General features: G+C 44.2%; 1 pseudogene; it reads right to left on the reverse strand.

Moving 5' to 3' along the window:
• Positions 1-4,410: 4,410 nt before the first annotated feature.
• On the reverse strand, positions 4,411-19,619 carry LOC137095476 (sodium/myo-inositol cotransporter 2-like; annotated as a pseudogene).
• Between the last annotated feature and the right edge of the window lie 1,280 nt (positions 19,620-20,899).

The following is a 20,899-nucleotide window of genomic DNA, read 5'->3' on the forward strand; positions in this document are numbered from 1 at the left end:
TTCAGAGCATTCTGGATTTATGGGCCTTGAATAAATCCATTTTGCCCAAAAAATTTCGTATGGTCACTCTGTCAGCTATTCTGCCTCTGTTGACTAAGAATGTCTGGTTTGCCACTGTTGACCTGAAAGATGCGTACTTTCATTTGTCAGTAGTACCTCACCATTGCAGGTTCCTGTCATTCATGGTGGGCTGCAGGGCTTTCTGCTATAACGTACTCCCATTTGGCCTAAGCACTGCGCCCCATGTGTTCACAAAATGCATGGCAGTAGTCATTGCACACCTCGGGACCCAGGGGATTATGGCTTATCCTTACATAGATGATTGGCTCCTGGTTTCCAGGTCATACTCCCAATTACAGGACCATGTCCATATTGTTTTGTCTCTTCTACAGCATCTGGGCCTGGTGGTAAACCCGGAGAAGTCCTTGCTACATCCAGTCTGCCGGATCCAGTTCATTGGTGCTCTTCTGGACACTTCCTCACAGAGGGCCTACCTCCCGGGGGACCGTTTCTTTGTGCTTCAGGAACACATCAGGGTAGCCCTAACTTCAACTTACCTCTCTGCCAGGCAGATACAGGTCCTATTGGGCCACATGGCGTCTATCATATCGGTCAACCCCTTCTCACGACTTCAGTTGCACCCCCTTCAATACTGCTTCGGGTTGAACTTCAACCCCATTACGGATGACCCCTGTACCAGGCTAGTGCTACCACAGGAAGTACACTGCTCTCTATGGTGGTGGACACACCCCCAGTGTGTTTGCATGGGGCTACCCTTCCATCCTCCTGTCCCATCACATACGGTCATGACAGACTCCTCCCTTACGAGTTGGGGTGCTCATTCAAATGGCCTCGTCACTCACGGAAGATGGGCACAAGGAAAGGCTGCTCTACAAATAAACATTCTAGAGCTCATGGCCGTAGAAAGGGCCCTAAAATCCTTCGAGTAGATGATTCACAACACTGTAGTCCAAATACTGACAGACAACATGACCGTTATGTGTTATTTGAACAAACTGGGGGGCACCCACTCCCAACGTCTTCTGGGGCTCACACTTCAGGTCTGGGAATGGTGCATTCAGAGAGGGATTTACTTGGTTGCAGCCCATCTCCCAGGGGAGGAGAACTCCCTTGAGGACGCTCTGAGCAGGAACCCAATGGGGTGTCATGACTGGTCTCTGAACTGAGATGAGGTACGTCAACTTTTTCAGGAGTGGGGAACTCCGGAGATCGACCTCTTTGCCGCTCCAGAGAATAGGAAGTGTGTCAGATTTTGTGTGAGGATGAGGCACCCTACGGAAGAGGGATGTCTGGGAGACGCATTCCTGCACGCTTGGGGGAGAGCCGTGACCTATGCCTTTCCCCCATTCCCCTTGCTACTAAGAGTGGTTGCGAAGTTACAATGGGACAATGCCCGCTGCATTCTGGTGACACCGTGGTGGCCTCGACAACCATGGTTTGCTCCCCTCTTACACCTGTCTTGGGGAATTTTCAGGAGATACAGGAACAGATTGGACCTATTGACATCCCAGGAGGGGTGAGTCCTCTACCCAGATGTACACCTTCTGAAGCTCACGGCTTGGCGAATACAGCCAGCCTAGATATCCAGACTCAGCCTCTGTCGCAATCCGTTTTAACCATTATAGAAGCGGCTCATAGACCCTTCACGAAAAGATCATATATGTTTAAATGGGCCCGCTTTAAGGATTATGCTAGAACATGTGGCCAAGAACCAGAACCAGCTCCGGTTTCCCTAGTTTTGGAGTTTCTGGTATCTCTGTATGAGAAAGGTTTGTCCAATTCGTCTTTAAAGTGTTACTTAGCAGTCATCTCTTAGTTTCGTAGGAAGGCTGGCTTATCGTCTTGTTTTTTGGATCCCATGGTGAAATCCTTCTTCAAATGTCTATCCAATATTAGAACAACCGTAGCTCCAGTGGTGCCCGCTTGGGATCTGGAATTGGTGTTGTCTTCTCTAATGAAGGCCCCCTTTGAACCTCTGGCTACCGTGGATTTAGCCTACCTTACTTGGAAGGTGGCCTTTTTAGTGGCAATAACATCAGCTAGGAGGGCTAGCGAGCTGTGTGCATTGTGGGTAGACCTTCCATACTTGAGGTTCCACAGGGATAAGGTAGTCCTATGCACTGACATGGCATTTTTACCTAAAGTTGCAACCAGGTTCCATATGTTTCAGGAATTGGTTTTGTCTTCGTTTTTGCAGAACCCTGAGACTCCTTTAGAAAGGAATCTGCATTTACTGGATGTCCGGAGGGCATTGGCGTTCTATGTTCAGAGAACAGCCAATTTTAGGAACTCTCCTAGGTTGTTTGTTAAATATCGTAGGGACACACGAGGTTGTGCAGTGTCCTCCCAGCGTTTCTCAGCTTGGATTGTTTCTACTATACGTACATGTTACAGATTGTCAGGGAGGGACCTCCCACAATAGATATGGGGTCATTCAACAAGGGCTATGGCTGCATCGTCAGCATTCATGAAAGGCATTCCATTGGATATGGTGTGCAGGGCAGCAATTTGGGCTTCCCCTAGTACATTCGTCTCCCATTACAAGCTGGATATTGTTTCTAGGAGACAGGCCAATTTTGGCAGGGCAGTCCTGTTTTCAGCAGTGGCATGACGCCCTCCTGCCATAAATTAGAGCTTGTGAATCTGCCATATGTGCGATTTGCAGTTGACTACGACAGGAAAATATGGGTTGCTTACCTGTAACCATAGTTTCCTGAGTAGTCACCTGCGAATATGCACATCCCCACCCTTCCTCCCCTCGGATGTCATGCCAGTTTTTATTGGTGGAAGAGAACTAGTGGTAGGCTCTGCCCAGGGGCCTTATATACCCGAGGTAGGGGAGGGCGGGGCCAGGAGGGGTAAATTGTTTCTTTGATTTCTAGAAGGTTCCGAAGTTGGGCCTGCGCAGGCGCAGGAATACCATATGTGCATATTCGCAGGTGACTACTCAGGAAACTACGGTTACAGGTAAGCAACCCATATTTTTCCTTGGTAAATATTTAAGGTTATTTCTATTGGGGAGTGGTCAGTTAAGCATTGTTAGTATCTTGGTTTTCGTGATGTTTGGTAACAGTGTTTTTGATCCCCGAATCATGTCAATGCGGCCCCAAATTCTGTGCCTATGTGAGAAAAAGGTGAAATCTTTCTCATCTTTATGTTGCCTCCAGATGTCATTTAGACCTAGCTCTTCCTTTAGTTCTTTAAATTTTTTGGGTAGTGTTCTCGCTCTTTTTGGGTTTAGCTTTTTCTTCTTTATGGATTTGTCTTTTAATGGGTCTATCACTCCATTGAAATCCCCCATAATTAGTAATTCTTCCTATTCCTGTTCTTCCAACATTTTTTTCAGTTTGTTAATAAATTTATCTTTCATTGTGTTTGGAGCTCCAAACACAACGAATCTTCAAATATTTATTGCCATAAATATGGAAAGAATGTTGGGCTCAATGGAAGATACATTTGAATTCTTCTAAAATTCACAAATTGGTTGGATTAGGAAGGTGGCATTGCAAGGCGAGAAAAAGTAACTTAAATAAAGCAGCTTCCATATAATAAATAAAATCATGAAAAACAATGGCAGTATTCACAAAATAGTCTGAACTTGGCAGGACCTTTGAAAGCTGGCATCGGCCACCTCCCGGCTGTTAGGAATTGTGGGAGTTGGAGTCCAAAACACCTAGAGGGCCAAAGTTGGCCCACGCCAAAGTTGGGACTGTAGATGGCTGGGACCAACAAGAAAGCAGAATAACATAAACCCTTGTGCCGGCAGGACTGAAGACCGACAGGTTGGAGGTTTGAATCTGCGGAGAGTGCAGATGAGCTCCCTCTGTCAGCTCTAGCTCCCCATGCGGGGACATGAGAGCAGCCTCTCACAAGAATGGCAAAACATCAAAACATTCATGTGACCCTGGGCAATGTTCTTGCAAACAGCCAATTTTCTCACACCAGAAATGACTTGCAGTTTCTCAAGTCGTTCCTGACATGGAAAAAAACCCACATTATTTGTATTATATCTTATTCTGCTCTCCTTTTGCTCCCAACTAACCACTCTGTGAGACTGTGGTTGGTTGCGAACAACAGGAGAGCAGGATGATACAATATAATATATTATATAATATAAATAATATAACATAATAATGCATAATATAATAGATTACAACAATATAATATATATCATATAACAGTGTCAACTCACTCCCCAACAGTGGAATAAAGATTATAGCCTTTGGGTGATGTTGACTCTTTCATTCCTCTGAGCATTGCAAGGATGCCTCTGTATGCACCTTTGCGGATGTAAATGCAGATACTGAACCTGGAATAAATGCATCCATCTACTGCGAAATCGCCCCTTGGGTTGCATAGTCTAGCCATGGCACTACTTGCATTGCTGCCTTACCTGCCAACGACCATGAGCTCCCATTCGGAGGAGAGAGGCCGGAAGTGGCGCCAGAGGTCCATGGTGAAGATGGTGCTGGCGCTGTTGAAGATGGATGTCAAGGAGGACATCAGGGCAGTCACCATCACCGACATCATCAGCCCCCGCAGCCCTGCAGAATGGAAGCCCAGACAAGGGACTGTCAGTCGGGGGGAGGGGAAGCATTCACCAGTGCTATATTATTATTATTATTATTATTATTATTATTATTATTATTATTAACACAAGATGAGTCCACAGCAAACAAGATCACTCTGCTGGCTGTTGTATTGGATCACACGTTGGACACTTCCCAAGTTGTTGTTGTTGTTGTTGTTCTTGTTGTTCTTGTTGTTCTTGTTATTATTATTATTATTATTTACCCCACTTTTCTCCCACATTTGTACTCTTGTATGCCAATAAATTAAGCACATAAGATAACTTTACTGCAAAATCCCAATGGTTGCAAACTCCTCTGTCTTGGGGTCTCACCTGGGAAGAGGATGCGGCTGATTATGCCAGGGAAGACCATCATGAAGAGCGGCAGGATCTTCAGGTAGGAGGCCAAGAGAGCCCCCCCCCCTTTGGCATGGGGCAGACTCTTGGCCGCCAGGGACCTCTGCACAATGACCTGCCAGAAAAGGAGAGGCCTATTAGAAAGGGTTTGGATCTCCCATTCCCTTCTTTGCAAATATGCAAACCCTCCTCCCATTTCTCCATCTAGGTTTTTAAGACGGCTACAGATGATGGTCCTATTTATGCTCCTAATATCACTGTTCTATTGATGCAATGATACTGACATCTGCTCCCAAAGTTATGGCATGGTCCTATCAAGGTCATGATATCAACATAGAGAATGGTCCTATTAACATTATTAACATGGAAAGGGCTGCAAGCAATAAGATACACTCTGAATATCATGGCAAGGTCCTTTTAATGCATCACGTTGATACTGGGAGGGTTGGCAAGCAATAGGATCTCCTTGCAGCATCATGGCACGGTATTATTGCTCTTATGGCATTAAACCTGGGCCCGATCCCATTGCAAACCCATGGAAGGAGGCTCTACCTGGTCCGTGCACCAGTACCACAGGGAAGGGATGGTCATCCCCACCACGACCCCTGGCCAGGGAAGGTCGGAGGTCACCGGTCCCGGAAAATGTGGAAGGAGTCCTCCCTGGGCAGCCTGCAAGTGCTGTTCTTGTCCCGGTTAGTAGTGATCGCCTGGAAGTACCGCTTCTGCAAGTCATCCAGCCCTCCAACTTTGGCAAAACCTAGGAAGGCAGAGGGAAAGTCGACACAATCCAATCCCTCCCGACAGATGGTCATCTGACCTCATAGTCAGATGGCCAAGATTCATAGAAATAGGGCTTTCCATTTCTAGAGTTGGAGGGAAACCCAAAGGTCATCCAGTCCAGCTCCCTTCCACCCAACAGATGATCATCCAACCTCTTAATGGTTCATAGAGAAATAGGGCTTCAGAGTAAACCCAAAGCCATCCAGCCCAGCCCCAATCTGTCGGGCAGGAAAGCACAATCTGATCCTTCCCAACAGATGATCATCCAACCTCATAATGGTTCATAGAGAAATAGAGCTTTAGAATCCTAGGTCTGGAAGAAATCCCAAAGGTCATCTAGTCTAGCCCTTGTCTGCCAGACAGGAAAGCACAATCCAATCCCTCCCGACGGATGACCATCCAATCTCATACATATTAAAAGATTAATGGAGAGAAATAGGGCTTACAAATCCTAAAGCTGAGGGAAACCACAACGGCCATCCAGTCCAACCTCATTCGGCCATGCAAGCACAATCAAAGCCCTCCTAACAAATGGCCATTCAACCTCAGGTTCATAGAGACATCGGCCCTTGGAATCTTAGAGATTGAGAAAACCCCAATGGCCATCCAGTCCAACCTCCTTCTGCCATGCAAGAACAATCAAAGCCCTCTTAACAGATGGCCATCCAACCTCATAGATATTGGAAGGTTATGGGGAGAAATAGGGATTTAGGATCATAGAACAGAGGAAGCCCCAAAGGCCACCCAGTTCAGCCCCCTTCTGCCAGACAGGAAGACACAATGGAAGCTCTCCCAACAGATGGCCATCCAACCTCATAAAGGTTCATAGAAAAATAGGGCTTCAAAATCATAAAGCGGGAAGAAATTCTAAATTCTACCTCAGCCCCATTCTGCCAAGCAGGAAAGCATAATCAAAGCCCTCCTGACAGATGACCATTTGATCTCTATTTAAAAAGAAAGAGACTCCAAGGCACTCTATTCCACTGTGAAATTCCCTTCCCCAAATTTCCCAATCGGACTAGGATTCTCGAGACAAATGTTTTCAAGTACATTCCATATATTCTACTCTCTTTATTGCCCTGAATAAAAAGCTTCCCTCCTCAAAGGCACTCACTGAATCCCATGAGGGTCAGGGCTCTGGCCAGCATTATGACCGTCTGCAGGGTGTCTGTATAGATGGCCAGGCCACCTGCAGAGAGACCAGAAAGAAATGGGAAAGGCTTATGTTGGGGTCTGGGAAGAGTTGTGGGTCTGCAGAAACCATATAAAGTTCCATAAACCAGGGACAAAATCCATGGGTCAAGGTCTGGACTGAGCCGGATCAATGTCCACATACATTTTGTCTTCCCTTGACCATTCCATATTGCATTATGTCCTCTTTCTCCTCCAAAGTCTGTTATTCTATGCTACACCTGTGCTAGAAAGGCTGTCTTAGGGGTCTTTCTAGCAAAGGTGTAGCATAGAATAACAGACTTTGGAGGAGAAAGGCTGTCTTAGGGGTCTTTTTGGCATTAGGGCTACCACCTCCCCATATAGAGAACCAAGGTTTGGGGAAATAATAATAATAATAATAATAATAATAATAATAATAATAATGTAACAACAAACGATAATAATATAATAATAATGTAGTAGTAGTAATAATAATAAGCTTAACCAGCTCCTCTTTGCCAAATGCCTAGCAGGCAATAATAATGTCGAGGGAAGGTCTATGTCTTTAGAATCATAGAATCCTAGAGTTGGAAGAGACCTCATGGGCCATCCAGTCCAACCCCCTGCCAAGAAGCAGGAAAATTATTTTCAAAGCAGCCCCAACAGATGGCCATCCAGCCTCTGTTTAAAAGCCTCCATAAAAGGAGCCTCCACCACACTCCGGGGCAGAGAGTTCCAATGTTGAACAGCTCTCACAGTCAGGAAGTTCTTCCTAATGTTCAGGTGGAATCTCCTTTCCTGTAGTTTGAAGCCATTGCTCTGCATCCTAGTCTTAATATATATGTTTTAATGTGTATTAATTAAAGAGATAAAAGCAGGATAAAAATAAATATTGATAGCATCTATGTTGTACCCTGCCTTCAGCCATAATAATAATAATAATAATAATAATAATAATAATAATAATAGCAATAAAATAACAATAATGCAATAATAATAATAATAATAATAATAATAACATATGATGATGATGATGATAGGCTTAACCAGCTCCCCTTTGCCTTCAGCCTTGAAGTGATAATAATAGCAATAATAATAATAATAATAATAATAATATAGAAATAATAATAATATATTTACGGTAGGATCTCATACCTGAGGGGCAGTGAACCCACCCCAGGTGTTATTCCAACCTTGGAGAGGACTTTGAAACTCGGATTGGGGGCCCCAATGGCATCAATTCATAGAGTTTGAAGGAGCACCCAGAGACATCAATTCATAGAGTTTAAAGGGGCACCCAGAGGCCATGTAGTTTACCCTCTGCCATGAAAGAATAGAGGGCCGAAGACAGACATCTAATGGGACAATTCACCATTTAAAGGCTACCAAAGCTGGGCAGTGGAATCTTAACCCCCCCCCCTCCCCCCAAATACTTGGGTTCGGACCTACCTGCGACGGTGTTAATAGCCGTGATGACCAGCAAGCCGATGACAGCCACATAGAGGTCCCAGTGCAAGGCCTGCTGGATGAACAGGGCCCTCACGTACATGTCGACCTGGAGGATGAGACGAGGGCATTGTTGCATTATTGCAGCTCATCCTTGATCTAGAACTTTCAAAGATTGAATGCCAAACAGTCAGGGAGAAAAGGAAAGGGCTTGAGGCTGTTAGGAATTGTGGGAACTGAAGTCCAAAACATTTGGAGGGCTGAAGTTTGCCCATGCCTGGGACAAAACATGCTTTTTCACTGATGGAATGACACAACACAAAGGGCACTAAAGGTCAGATTCAATTCCCCCACATGCCCTATGCAAAACAAGGGATTTACAGTAATTATTTTGCACGATGATTCAGAGGAGAAAACAGGGAAGCAATAGGAAACAATAGGCCACAAGGAAGTCTAGCTTGTACGGGGTTTTTTGCACCGTTTCACAATTGGGCATACCTTGAATGCCAGCAAGTCCGATTATTCACCAACACTTACCAAAGGCATTTCTTTTAATAAAGCCCAACGGTTGAGGAGGATAAACTGAGTTTACGTTTTGTGGCTTAAGACCCTAAAGGTTTCAGAATGGGTCCGATCTTGGATGCTAAGCATGGTTGACCCTGGTTAGAATTTGGATGGGAGACCGCCAAGGAAAACTGTAGTTTGTATTGCAGAGGAAGGGTCTGGGAAGCCCACCTCTGAGTCTTCCTTGTCTAAGAAATCTCTATAGAAAACTGGATGCTAAACAGGGCCAGCCCTGGTTAGTATTTGGATGGGAGACCACTAGGGAAAACTAAATGCTCAATTTCAGGTAGAGGGGGGAAATCCCATACTTAGCTTAATTCCCACAGTTCTAGGTTCAGATTTGCAGGCAATTAACCTTTCTGGATAATTGCCCTGGATTGGGCAATTGGTTTGGAAACGGTGTCAGCAGGTTTCTTTTGCACAACTCGAGATGAAATATACAAATGACTTTCAATTGGCTTTGTAACTGTTGCTGTCTGACTCTCATAAGGTTTTTTTTAAAGGCTGTGTCAACAAAAGAGGGCCTTTACAGTCCTTTTCAGGCTGAGAGAGTGTGACTTGGTCAAGAGCTAAGGGAGAATTTGATCCTAGCCCAGTTTGATCCTAGCCCAGTTATGCCCTACTGCTTCAATCCGATATGTATAATATATAACTTAGAACAATATATCATAATATATTATTGTTTAAGGTTTTCATGGCTGGAATCACTGGGTTGCTGTGAGTTTTACGGGCTGTATAGCCATGTTCCAGTAGTATTCTCTCCTGATGTTTCACCTGCACCTGTGGCTGGCATCTTCAGATGTATTGTTGCTACTGAGTCAAGTGGAGTGTGTATATAATGTCCAGGATGGGAGAAAGAACCCTTGTCTGTTTAAAGCAAGTGTGAATGTTGCAATTAGCACACTTGAATGGCATGAGTAGCCATGTAGCTGCAAAGTCAATCAGTGAGGATCAGAATCAAGACAGTAAATAAAGAACACTATTCAGCAACAGGGGAACTCCAGACAGCAAACAACCAAGTGCCAGTTAACACTTCCCAAGTGGAGGATGCCTCCAGGCAACAACAGCCAGGCAACCTCTATGCAGATACCCTCACTGGTTGACTTTGCAGCTTAAATGGCTACTCGATGCTATTCAAGCTTGCTTCACTTCCAGGAATATTTCTGAAGATACTATTAGCCACAGATGCAGGCAAAACATCAAGAGAGAATGCTTCTGGAACATGGGTATTCAGCACGAAAAACTCAGCAACCCAGTGATTCCGGCCATGAAGGCCTTCAACAACTCTACAGTTGTTGCTGTGTGATTCCAATATGGTTTCCTTGAAAAGATTGCCTTCCTTTGAGACTGAGAGAGGGTGACTTGCCCAAGAGCTGAGGGAAGCCTGATTTCATTGCTCCCAGTCCAATTATTCCCTACTGCTTCAATTTGATATATATAATATAATACTATATTATATTTTGGAGCCCCCAGTGGCACAGTGGGTTAAACTGCTGAGCTGCTAAACTTGACCGAAAGGTGGCAGGTTTGAATCCAGCGAGCAGCGTGAGCTTCCGCTGTCAGCCCCAGCTTCTGTCAACCTAGCAGTTCAAAAACACGCAAAAGTGAGTAGATCAATAGGTACCACTCCAGCGGGAATGTAACAGCGCTCCATGCAGTCATGTTGGCCACATGACCTTGGAGGTATCTACGGACAATGCCGGCTCTTTGGCTTAGAAATGGAGATGAGCACCAACTCCCAGAGTCTGACACAACTGGTCTTAATGTCAGGGGAAAACCTTTACCCACCTTTACCTATATTATATTGATATATAATATAGGTGAAGAGGAGACCCTCATCTCGGCCATACAAATCCATTGACAAGTCACAGTCCCTCAGCCTCACAGCAACGAAGTCTTCGCAGAACAGACTCCATTGCAGACTTTCCTTTCCTCCTTGCCTTTCTTGGTCTACCACAGCCCCCCATGATATATGCAAATATATGCAAAGGTATGAAAATATATGTAAATATAAGTGGGACCTACTCTTTCCAAGCCAGTTCTGTTCTGTCTCCTCTCGCCGTCTCCCTACTTACTGAGATTTTGGTGAATATATAGATAAGCAAGTAGAGGATGGCTAAGAAGATCTGGATCCATTTGCCACCAAAGCGTCGCTGCAAGTACTCCGGCATGGTGGTCACCTGGAAATGATGATGGTGTTGATAATGATGATGATGATGATGATGATGATTATTATTATTATTATTATTATTATTATTATTAATTTATTACCTGTCTCTCCCTGTACTCTTGAGGCAGGATACAATATCGTTAAAATAAGACATAAATCACTATTAAAAGTCACAAAACAATTCAGTGGTAATGATGGCGCTCATGCAGCTCAAAGGTGGTAATTGCAACCTAGAAAGTCAATGGTAGCAATTGCACCAATGTAACTCAACAGTGGTGATTGCACAACAGTATCTTAGCAATTGCACATATGGTGCAACTCCCACAGTTATGCTGATGTAATGCAGCAGTTGCATTTGGACTCAAATTCAGCAGCAGCAAATGCATTCCAATAATTCAGCAGCAGAAATGGAGCTCAAAGTAATTCAGCAATTGTTGTGCTCATGTAACTCAAGAGTAGTAGTTGCACTCAAATAACTCAGCAGTTGCCTTTGCACTCAAATAATTCAGGAGTAGCTGAAATTAATAATAATAATAGCTTGAACAACAACAACAACAACATAGACTAATATCTTTTTTTCATGGTGCCTTAGTGTCTAGGTTTTTAAGCCTTTTCCTGAGGTATTCAATTCAGAAAATTGCATTGAATATACCACATTGGCTCCAGTTTCTTAGATATTATGATTATCGTGGTTTTCTATAGGCAACTAATAGATGGTATATGGTCTGTATCTCAAAAGCTAGGCCGATAGTGGAAAACTGGTGCCATTTTTGCAATCAGCAACTGCAAAAACTACAGACACAAGACTAACAATGAAGGTACCAAACTGTGTGTCAGGCAGTGTTATTATTATTATCAGTAATAACAGCACTCATGTCTCGTTCCTCTATGAAATGTTAGGGAACATGACATGACCCTGGGAAGCACCCGTCCCCGTTCTCCGACCCCTCTTCATCCATGTAAACAGGAGTCCAAATTGAGGTTCTATTGGCATTCAAACCAGATTATTGGCTCATTTGAAATGTACCCTTTTGCTGTAAGGAGTAAGTATGTAAGTAAAGACTGAGTACTCACCCCGGCTGCGATGTAGATGGGAAGGAACAGCCAGGCCATCACCAAGACACAAAACATGCCCTGCAGAGGACACAGTGGCCACGTCAGAGGAAAAGGAGAAGCCAGGATGCTGCTTTGGGAGCCAGGACTCACCCTCCATTCTGCTCTACTCTTGGCTCACTTTAAAAGATATTAATATATATCACAAAGAAGGTTCCAACCACCCCATTCAGATTTAATGAGTATCCCTGGGTGCATCTGTTGCAGAGGTAGAAAGGAGAGTAAACCACGCACAACACCCCTGCTAGGTAGACACATTAATTCCTCCTCTCATGGCCTCCTTCAGCTGTGCAATGGGATGGAGGGTCTCAAAGATAAGCAGTTACTTCCTATCCAAAACTCTGCATAGTCTTGGTCACAGTTAGCAGAGATTTCATAGCACAGCCTCTGACCTTGTGCAGTAGTTCACCATGAAGTCGAGCATGCCCCCGCCCCGCCCCCCAACAAGGGATGGTAACTTATAGTTCTGCAAAGGAGAAAGGTACTAGACTGCACAATAGGGGTTAAGTCTTGGTCAATTTGCCAAGGCCTTAACAACAATGAGGACCCCATGAAACTTCGGGAATGGCTAGACCTTGGGGTCTCTGCCTCTCTCTTGAGAGCTGTAGTTTTCCAAGGACCATGGGACCGGCTTCCATCCCAGTGCTGCAGGGCTTTGTGTCTTGGCCCAGTGGAACTTCATAGACTCCCTTTGGTGGCTTTTTGAATTCTGCTACATTCCCGGGCTTCACTCTCTTCAAGGACTCGCTCCCTACCCATGAAGTTTCTTCAAGACAACTTATGAATTCATGCTGTGTCCTGATATCGTCTGCTTTTTATAATTGGTATTATTAATTTCTATCTGGGGCCCTGAATGGGAAGATACCTGCATATGATTTTCCTGTGTATAATTTCTATATGTTTTTTATGTTTCCTTGTATGTCTGACTCTTTGCCCCTTCTCCCTCCAAAGAAATATGTAAGGGAACCCCCTGGCCTTCAGAAACAAAAGCCATTAGCGATTACTGAAACCTCACGCCAAAGACACACTTGCATGGATAAAAGAAGAAAATCCTTATCTCTAGCATTGGAAATGGCCCACTAGAGTAAATAATTGTTTGACAAAAGTTTCTGTAAGATAAGGGGAAATCTGCTTTTGTTTACTTCCCATTGATAGCAGTAACCTCAGGCAGCCATCATTGTTCTCCTGTCTCATAGCCAGGAAGGATCTGGATATTTTTACACACGTTGATTCACAACACTCATGAACACAATAGATCGGCCTTGTTTGAGCTTTTTGTCTCAAGCCACATGGCATTTCCTTTGTTTAAAGACTCCTTTCCCAGATTCCTTTGTGCTCCCTCATCCCGACTCCCTCTCTCCTGATTTGCTGTTACCACCAGGTGGCAGAGGTCTCCCCATTGGATCCTATGGACGACTGGAGCTTCCTGAGTGGTCCAGAGGCACCGGGGGTGGGAGGGCCGCCTCCCAGCTGTTCACCTATCACCCAATCATGGCAGGGAACAACAGGGAAGCCAGGGCGGGGAGTTTGAACTCTGCAACTTTGAATTTGCTATAAATATGACTGTATTGGTGTACTCCCCTCATGCTTAGCTTTGGCGAATGATTGCAGCTCTGCATCCTTTTCAGCTGAATCGCATTAAACCTCAATGGCTTTTCTTCAACTGGTGAGGCTTTTCATTGGGAAATCAGGGGAAAATATGGGATGCTTCTCTGTCTCACCAGGGAAAAATAACTCTTTGATGAGTCTAATTGGTCTCTGCCTCCTGGCAAAGACCCCAATTTTTTATCTCTATATCAACCACTTGAATAAGGACATTTGAGATCTAGCTTTCATCTCTCTCCTTTGGAGCATGCTATATACAACTATCTATGTGTCTGCTATCAGTATACAGATATACACACAACCATAGGAAGACACTCAAACAATGAGGATGGTATAAAGGATAGGGACTTATTTTGAGAAATAATCCCACCTGCTGAATACCAGTTATAAATGATAGGGGATTACTTAAATGTAAATCCCAACAGCTGTGCCACCACTTGTAATGGAATGTGGCTTTAGGTATTAATACCTAAACTCAAAAAGCTGCACTAAGCTGGAACTTTCTTTTGGCCAAGAAAACCTTTTGAAAGAGCTCTGGCCACCACCAAACTTAAAAGGAAAGTTAAGCCCTTGGCTTACTTGAAGTATTTTGGGCAAGAGTGTTCTGGATTAGCACTCAGGCTTGTGTTCTGAGGTAACAATGAAAAGATTATTCTTTTAAAATATATGCTGCCACCATTAGACTCTTGATTACTGCAGGAAACTGATTTTAAAACTTCTCACACAGAGGCACATGTGAGGCAGATGTTGTGAACAATAAAAGAATGATGTTTATTTAAGAGAACTTGAACAAAATGGGCATTAAGCCTAGCTGTTGTGGTTCCTTTAAGCAGTTCAAACTTAGTTACACATAAACACTCCTCTCTCCCTCCAGAAATTACTGACAGGATTCCTCTCTGCCAAGCAATTCTACACTCCACCACAGATAATCCCTTCCTAGATCTATCTATTCACTCATCCACACACCCTTAAAGTAATTTTTTCCCTTTTTCTAAGTTAAGCTCCACCCACTCTCTCCCAGCCAATCACTAATTCCCCTCATTTCCCTCCAAGCTCCTAAGCACGCCCCCTTCAGGAAATGAGATCTAAAATGGTTGCCCCTGGCACCCTTTCCAAAATGACTGCCGAACTTCCTGGGCCTACTTTCCTAGGCTTTTCCTAGCCTAACAGGTAAGGAATTAATCACAGATGGTGATGAATTGCAGATGAAGAGAGATCATCGCAAGCTATCTAAGATGGCAGAGATCATTTCTCCCTCCAGAGAGGAAAAAAACTCACACCTTTGTTTTCTTTATCCTACAATGGACTGTTGCAAACACATGTGAATTAGAATTGTATTTTTCCACACTGGAGGTCTATGCAATGCATTCCTATCCAATACAGCATTTTTCTACCTGATAGCATCAAGCCCACATGGGCATCAAATAAGGGCTTGTCTATTGCTGAAAAACAACAACAACAACAATAACACCTTGAAAGGCTAGCTGACATTCTAGGCTGAAAGACTGCTTCTAGGGTCTGAGAAATGGTCAAACTTTAATCGCTCTCGTGTTCAATATCTGGAGCCAAGGTTCGAGTCTTGGACCTTGGCTCCTGGGTTTGAATCTCCCTGGATTTGCATCTCTACTTACACATAGAAAGCCATTTGGTGACCTTTGGGCAAGTTGTATTAGCCTCAGAAGAAAGTTAGGTCAATCACTTGACAAGAAAATTCACCATAACTTGGAAATGACCTGAAAGCCCACAATGACAATCCCAGAATAAGTCGTTTACACTTTAGCCTGGAAGTTCACAGATACAGAAGTGCCTGGGAATTATACAGAATAATGGGCTTTGTCGTTTGCTGAGCCACTAGCCCTATGCAGAAGAGAAGGTTAAAAAATCTTGCCAAATCATTGGTACTGGGATCATCTGGGGAGACCCTGCAATCGACCCCACCTCTATCACAAGTGAGGCTGGTGGGGACGAGGAGCAGGGCCTTCTCGGTTAGGGTTTATTGACGTGTTGTAGAACTGAGAACCGACTGTTTAATTGTATTTAACTTTCATTGCTGCTATATTGTTTTATTTTATTGTTGTATTGTTGTATCGATGCTGGCATCAAATTGTGCCTTTGTAAGCCACTCTGAGTCCCCCCCGGGGTGAGAAGGGTGGGGTAGAAATATTTGAAATTAATAAATAAATACTGTATTGGTCTTATTCCCATGATCCCACTGCATTGTGCCATGGCAGTTAAAGGGATGCCAAACCACATTAATTGTACAATGCAGTTGCACTCAGAGTCTCATCCATAGGATAAAATAAGCTGGATTCTATCACTTGCCAAATGGGAATGCTGGAATCTATCAATGAAAGGGCTGCACTGTCTTTTTCTGCATCACTGGCTGCCACTAAAGTTGGCTTTTCTGCCAGGGCCAGGCTCTCAATGGAAGCACAGCCTTTGGAAAAAGCAGACAGGAGTCCATGAAACCATGCGCCCCATAAAAGGTGTTTAGGGTGATGTAATGGCATCCTTTTGTTGTTGTTTCTTTCCTGGAACAAGATGAATGGGGAGAGAGATCTGAGAACCACACAGAGATTGAGCAATTGATCAAAGGGCATGAGCAGCCTTTGCCAACTGGGTTCGGAGCGTGTAGCAACATGCACATTGGCACCCAGGAAGCATATCCCGAACATAAGGCGATGCAGCTGACAAAGGGCATGGCTTCAATGCATCTCCTCCAAGATTGCAAACAGATACAGACTAGAATCCTATCAAAGACATATACTGGCCTCAATGCAATTATACCAGCATCAAATAGCGATAGGGAGTATGCAGTGATGCCTTCTGCAATGCACAACATCCCAAATGGGCAAAAGCATCCAAGGAGACCAATGCCAAAGGGGCAGGGAACTAGATGGAAACCCAGAGCAATGCGCAAAGTGGCAGTGGAAACTTTATTCCACAATGCTCATAAAGTGTCATATTGTTGTTGCAAATACATCATATTCTGCAAAGAGGTATTGAATACCCTCTTCTGCAATGCCTATAAAATGGCATATTGTTGTTGCAAACCCATTGTAATCTGCAAATAGGCACTGGATACCTTCTCTGGCAACGCCCATAAAATGGCATATTGTTGTTGCAAACTCATAGCGTAGTGCAAAGAAGCACTGGATACCTTCTTCCACAATGTCCATAAAGTAGTATTTTGTTTTTGTGAACCCATAGCATTGTGCAAAGAGGCACTGGATACCTTCTTCCACAATGTCCATAAAGTGGTATTTTGTTGTTGTGAACCCATAGCATAGTGCAAAGAGGCACTGGATACCTTCTTTCACAATGCTCATAAAGTGACATATTGTTGTTGTGAACCCATAGCATTGTGCATAGGGGCGCTGGATACCTTCTTCCACAACGCCCATATAGTGACATATTGTTGTTGTGAACCCATAGCATTGTGCAAAAAAGCCTTGGATACCTTCTTCTGTAATGCCCATACATGTTGTTGCAAACCCATACCATTGTGCAAAAAGGTGCTTAATACCTTCCCCCACAATTTCCATTAAATGGCATATTGTTGCTGCAAATCCATAGCAATATGCAAAGAAGCACTGGATACCTTTCTCCACAGTGCCTATAAAATGGCATATTTTGCTCACAAACCCATAGCAATATGCAAAGAGACACTGGATGCCTTATTCCGCAAGGCTCATAAAGTGGCACATTTTTGTTGCAAACCCATAGTATTGTACAAAGAGGTATTGGGTCCCTTCAGGGAGAAAGGGCGGGTTATAAATGTTGTTGTTATTGTTGTTGTTGTTGTTGTTCTGCAAGACCAGAATAATGACATATGGTTGTTGCAAATCCATAGCATTGTGCAAAAAGGCACTGGATACTGGCTTCTGTAATGGTCATAAAATGGCATATTGTTGTTGTAAACCCATAGCATTGTGCAAAGAGGCACTGGATACTTTCTTTCACAAAACCCATAAAATGGCATATTGTTGTTGCAAACCCATAGCTATGTGCAAAGAGGCACTAGATACCTACTTCCATAGTGGCCATAAAATGGTATATTGTTGTAGCATCCCCAAACATGAGGTGATGCACCGACAAAGGGCATGGGCTCATTGTAAAGAGTGAAAGTGCCCCATAAAGAAAGGCCAACTCACATTCCACTCGTAGGCCGTGGCCGCGATGCCCGACGCTGCCCCAGAGCCAGCCAGGCCGATGAAGTGCCCACTGCCTACATTGCTGGCAAACAAGGAAGCCCCCACCTATTGGAAAGGAGAACCAGTTCAGACTGCAATGCCCTTAAAATGACATATTAATAGCATTATGCAAAGAAGCATTGGGTACGTTCTTCTCCAATGCCCATAAAAGGACATATTTATAGGATTGTGCAAAGAGGTACTAGATACCTACTCCTGCAATATATCTTTTGCAAAAGACATATTGTTGTTACAAACTCATAACATTATGCAAAGAGACACTGGATACCTTCTTCTGCAATGCCCATAAAAGGACATATTGATTGCGTTGTGCAATGAGGCACTGGATATCTACTTCTGCAATATGTCTTCTGCAAAAGACATATTGTTGTTGCAAACTTGTAGCATTGTGCAAAGAGGCACTGGATACCTTCTTCTGCAATACCGCTAAAACGGCACATTGATAGCACTGGGCAAAAAGGCACTGGATATCTTCTTCTGAAATGCCCATAAAAGGACATATTGATTGCATTGTGCAAAGAGGCACTGGATACCTTCTTTTCCAATATGTTCTCTGCAAAAGACATATTGCTGCACATTCATAGCATTGTGCAAAGAGGCACTGGATACCTTCTTTTCCAATATGTCTTCCGCAAAAGACATATTGTTGCACACTCATAGCATTGTGCAAACAGGCACTGGATACCTTCTTCCGCAATTGTTATAAAATGGCATAATGGGGGTGTATACTCCCCTGACAAAGCATGCCAACAAAGACCCTTATTCTACTACCCTCAAATGGGTTCCTGACCATTGGAAATGACTTACCGGCCACCAGATCATCTCTCCTCCGGCTAGGAAGTAGCCCTTCATGGTGTTCCGCTTGGTCTTCCACATGGACTGTGGGAAACATAGATGCAGGGTCAAGACGGAAGGCATCATGGGGAATCTCAAAACAACTCCCACATTAGGAAACTAGGAGACCTAGAATGGCTATGAGCATTGGACTACCCCTTTCCATTACCTATGGAAACTTGGATGTCTGTGCCATCTCCCATCCAAGTCCTTATCAGGACTGACCCTGTTTAGCTTCCTGGAGCCTTTTAAGGCACTGCTGGGCTCCAGTTCCATCAAATACAGTTATCAGAGAGGAATGTTGGGAACTGTGATCCAGCTGCATCTCTGAATATATGTGTGCATTCAAGTCCACTATAAGCTAAGGCAGTATCATTACATATTCTAGAAGGGGATGATATTTTGGGAGGGACTATGGTCCCCAGCATTCTCAACCGTACTGTGGATTATGGGAAGTACAGTCTCTCCCAAAATATAATGGTTCCCCAATTGGAGCATTACCGAAACAGGGGTGTTTTTTTAAAAAAGGGGGACTACAACTTCCATAATCCATCCCAATGAGATGTGTGATGGATTATGGAACATGTAGTCCCTCAAACTTATTTTCAGAGAGGGAGAAAGAGCTTCCTTACCCAAAGCCCAAGACGAAGACGAAGTACAGGACCAACACAGCCATGTCCACAGCCTCCAGGTTCTTCTGGGGAAAGGCGTCCCATTGTCCAGTGCTGTCCATAGTGGCCGAAGTGGTGCCACTGGCCTCCATGGCTCCTGGGTACCTTTACTTCCCAATACACTTATCTGACCCAAAGAAATGGGGATTACAAAGGGCCCATTTCCCTGGGAGACATTGTTATGTCCCCAAGAGCGGCGGAGACCCCCACCTTCAAATTGGTATGAACCGCAGCGGAGAGTTCCGCAGTTCCTGGGAGCCAAGTTTGGGACCAACTGATGAAATGTGCCCCAGCAGGCAGCTTAAAACTAGGACTGCACTCAGCCTCCCATTACTTTCCCCTCTCCTTACTTTGTAACAAATCCCCGATGAGGGTACTTGAATTTTGCAACTTTTTACTTTTTCTACTTGATACTTTATATCTTTCCTTGCCTCAGACTAACCCAAACATGAAATAAACTTCTTTCTGGGCTCCGGGCAACCACGGGCCCGCCTGGGATGCTTTCTGGGTGTCCCAAGGAGGCCGAATCTGCGTCAGTTAAAACCACGGATATGGAAACTGTCCTATTGGACCCCCGTATCCGCTAAAAACTCAAAATGGCGGATTGGCCCCATTCCAATTTCATATTTTTCTATACCCGATTCCTAACTAAACTCCTATCTCGCTTTTCCCACTTTGGATCCCTACGCCCGGGAAATAATTGTTTTGTTTTAAATAATAAATTTTGACAGAAATCAGCTGATTGTCAAACTCCGCCGGCTCTGCACAAGCAGTCCATTTCTCTTCGTTGCTGTTCGTTCCTGCCTAGCCCCACAGCCGGGGACTTGCCGTGGATGCCCCCGGGAGACCTTGGGAAGGGGGCCAGGCAGGAGACCCAGTCCTTGGGAGGGAGTTATGGTTGCCCAAGGACCGAACGATGGATCTTGTTGTTAATCGACTCAGCACCCATCTGCTGACTTCTATCGGGAGAAGCGACTCTCTGCAGCTTGATTTGGACTGCAAGCCACCTCCGTCTCCACAAACTTTCCCCAGGAACATGGGATCTCAAGTTTTTTATTAAAAAATAACTATTTTAATAAAATAATTATGATGTGGGGTGGGAATGGGGTTTTCCTTTATGAACTTTGTATAAGAAAATAATGCATGAAATATTGTCCGTTTTCCCGCCTTTCCTTTTGACTTTTGCCCCATAAAGAAGTGACCAAGGACTGTTGCAATGCTCAAGGGAGAATCCCTGCCTCCCTCAAAACTTCCTTTTGATTGACTCATCGGCATGGACAATAGCTATTTATGATTTCCTTTTTCTCGTTTTCTGAGTCGGTCTGGCAAGATAAGGAAGTTTATATGGACAACGGACATTATGATTGATTTACAAAGGGCAGGGTTGATTCCCCCCGAGGTC

The sequence above is a fragment of the Anolis sagrei genome, chromosome Y (genome assembly GCF_037176765.1).
Source record: "Anolis sagrei isolate rAnoSag1 chromosome Y, rAnoSag1.mat, whole genome shotgun sequence".
Classification (NCBI taxonomy): domain Eukaryota; kingdom Metazoa; phylum Chordata; class Lepidosauria; order Squamata; family Dactyloidae; genus Anolis; species Anolis sagrei.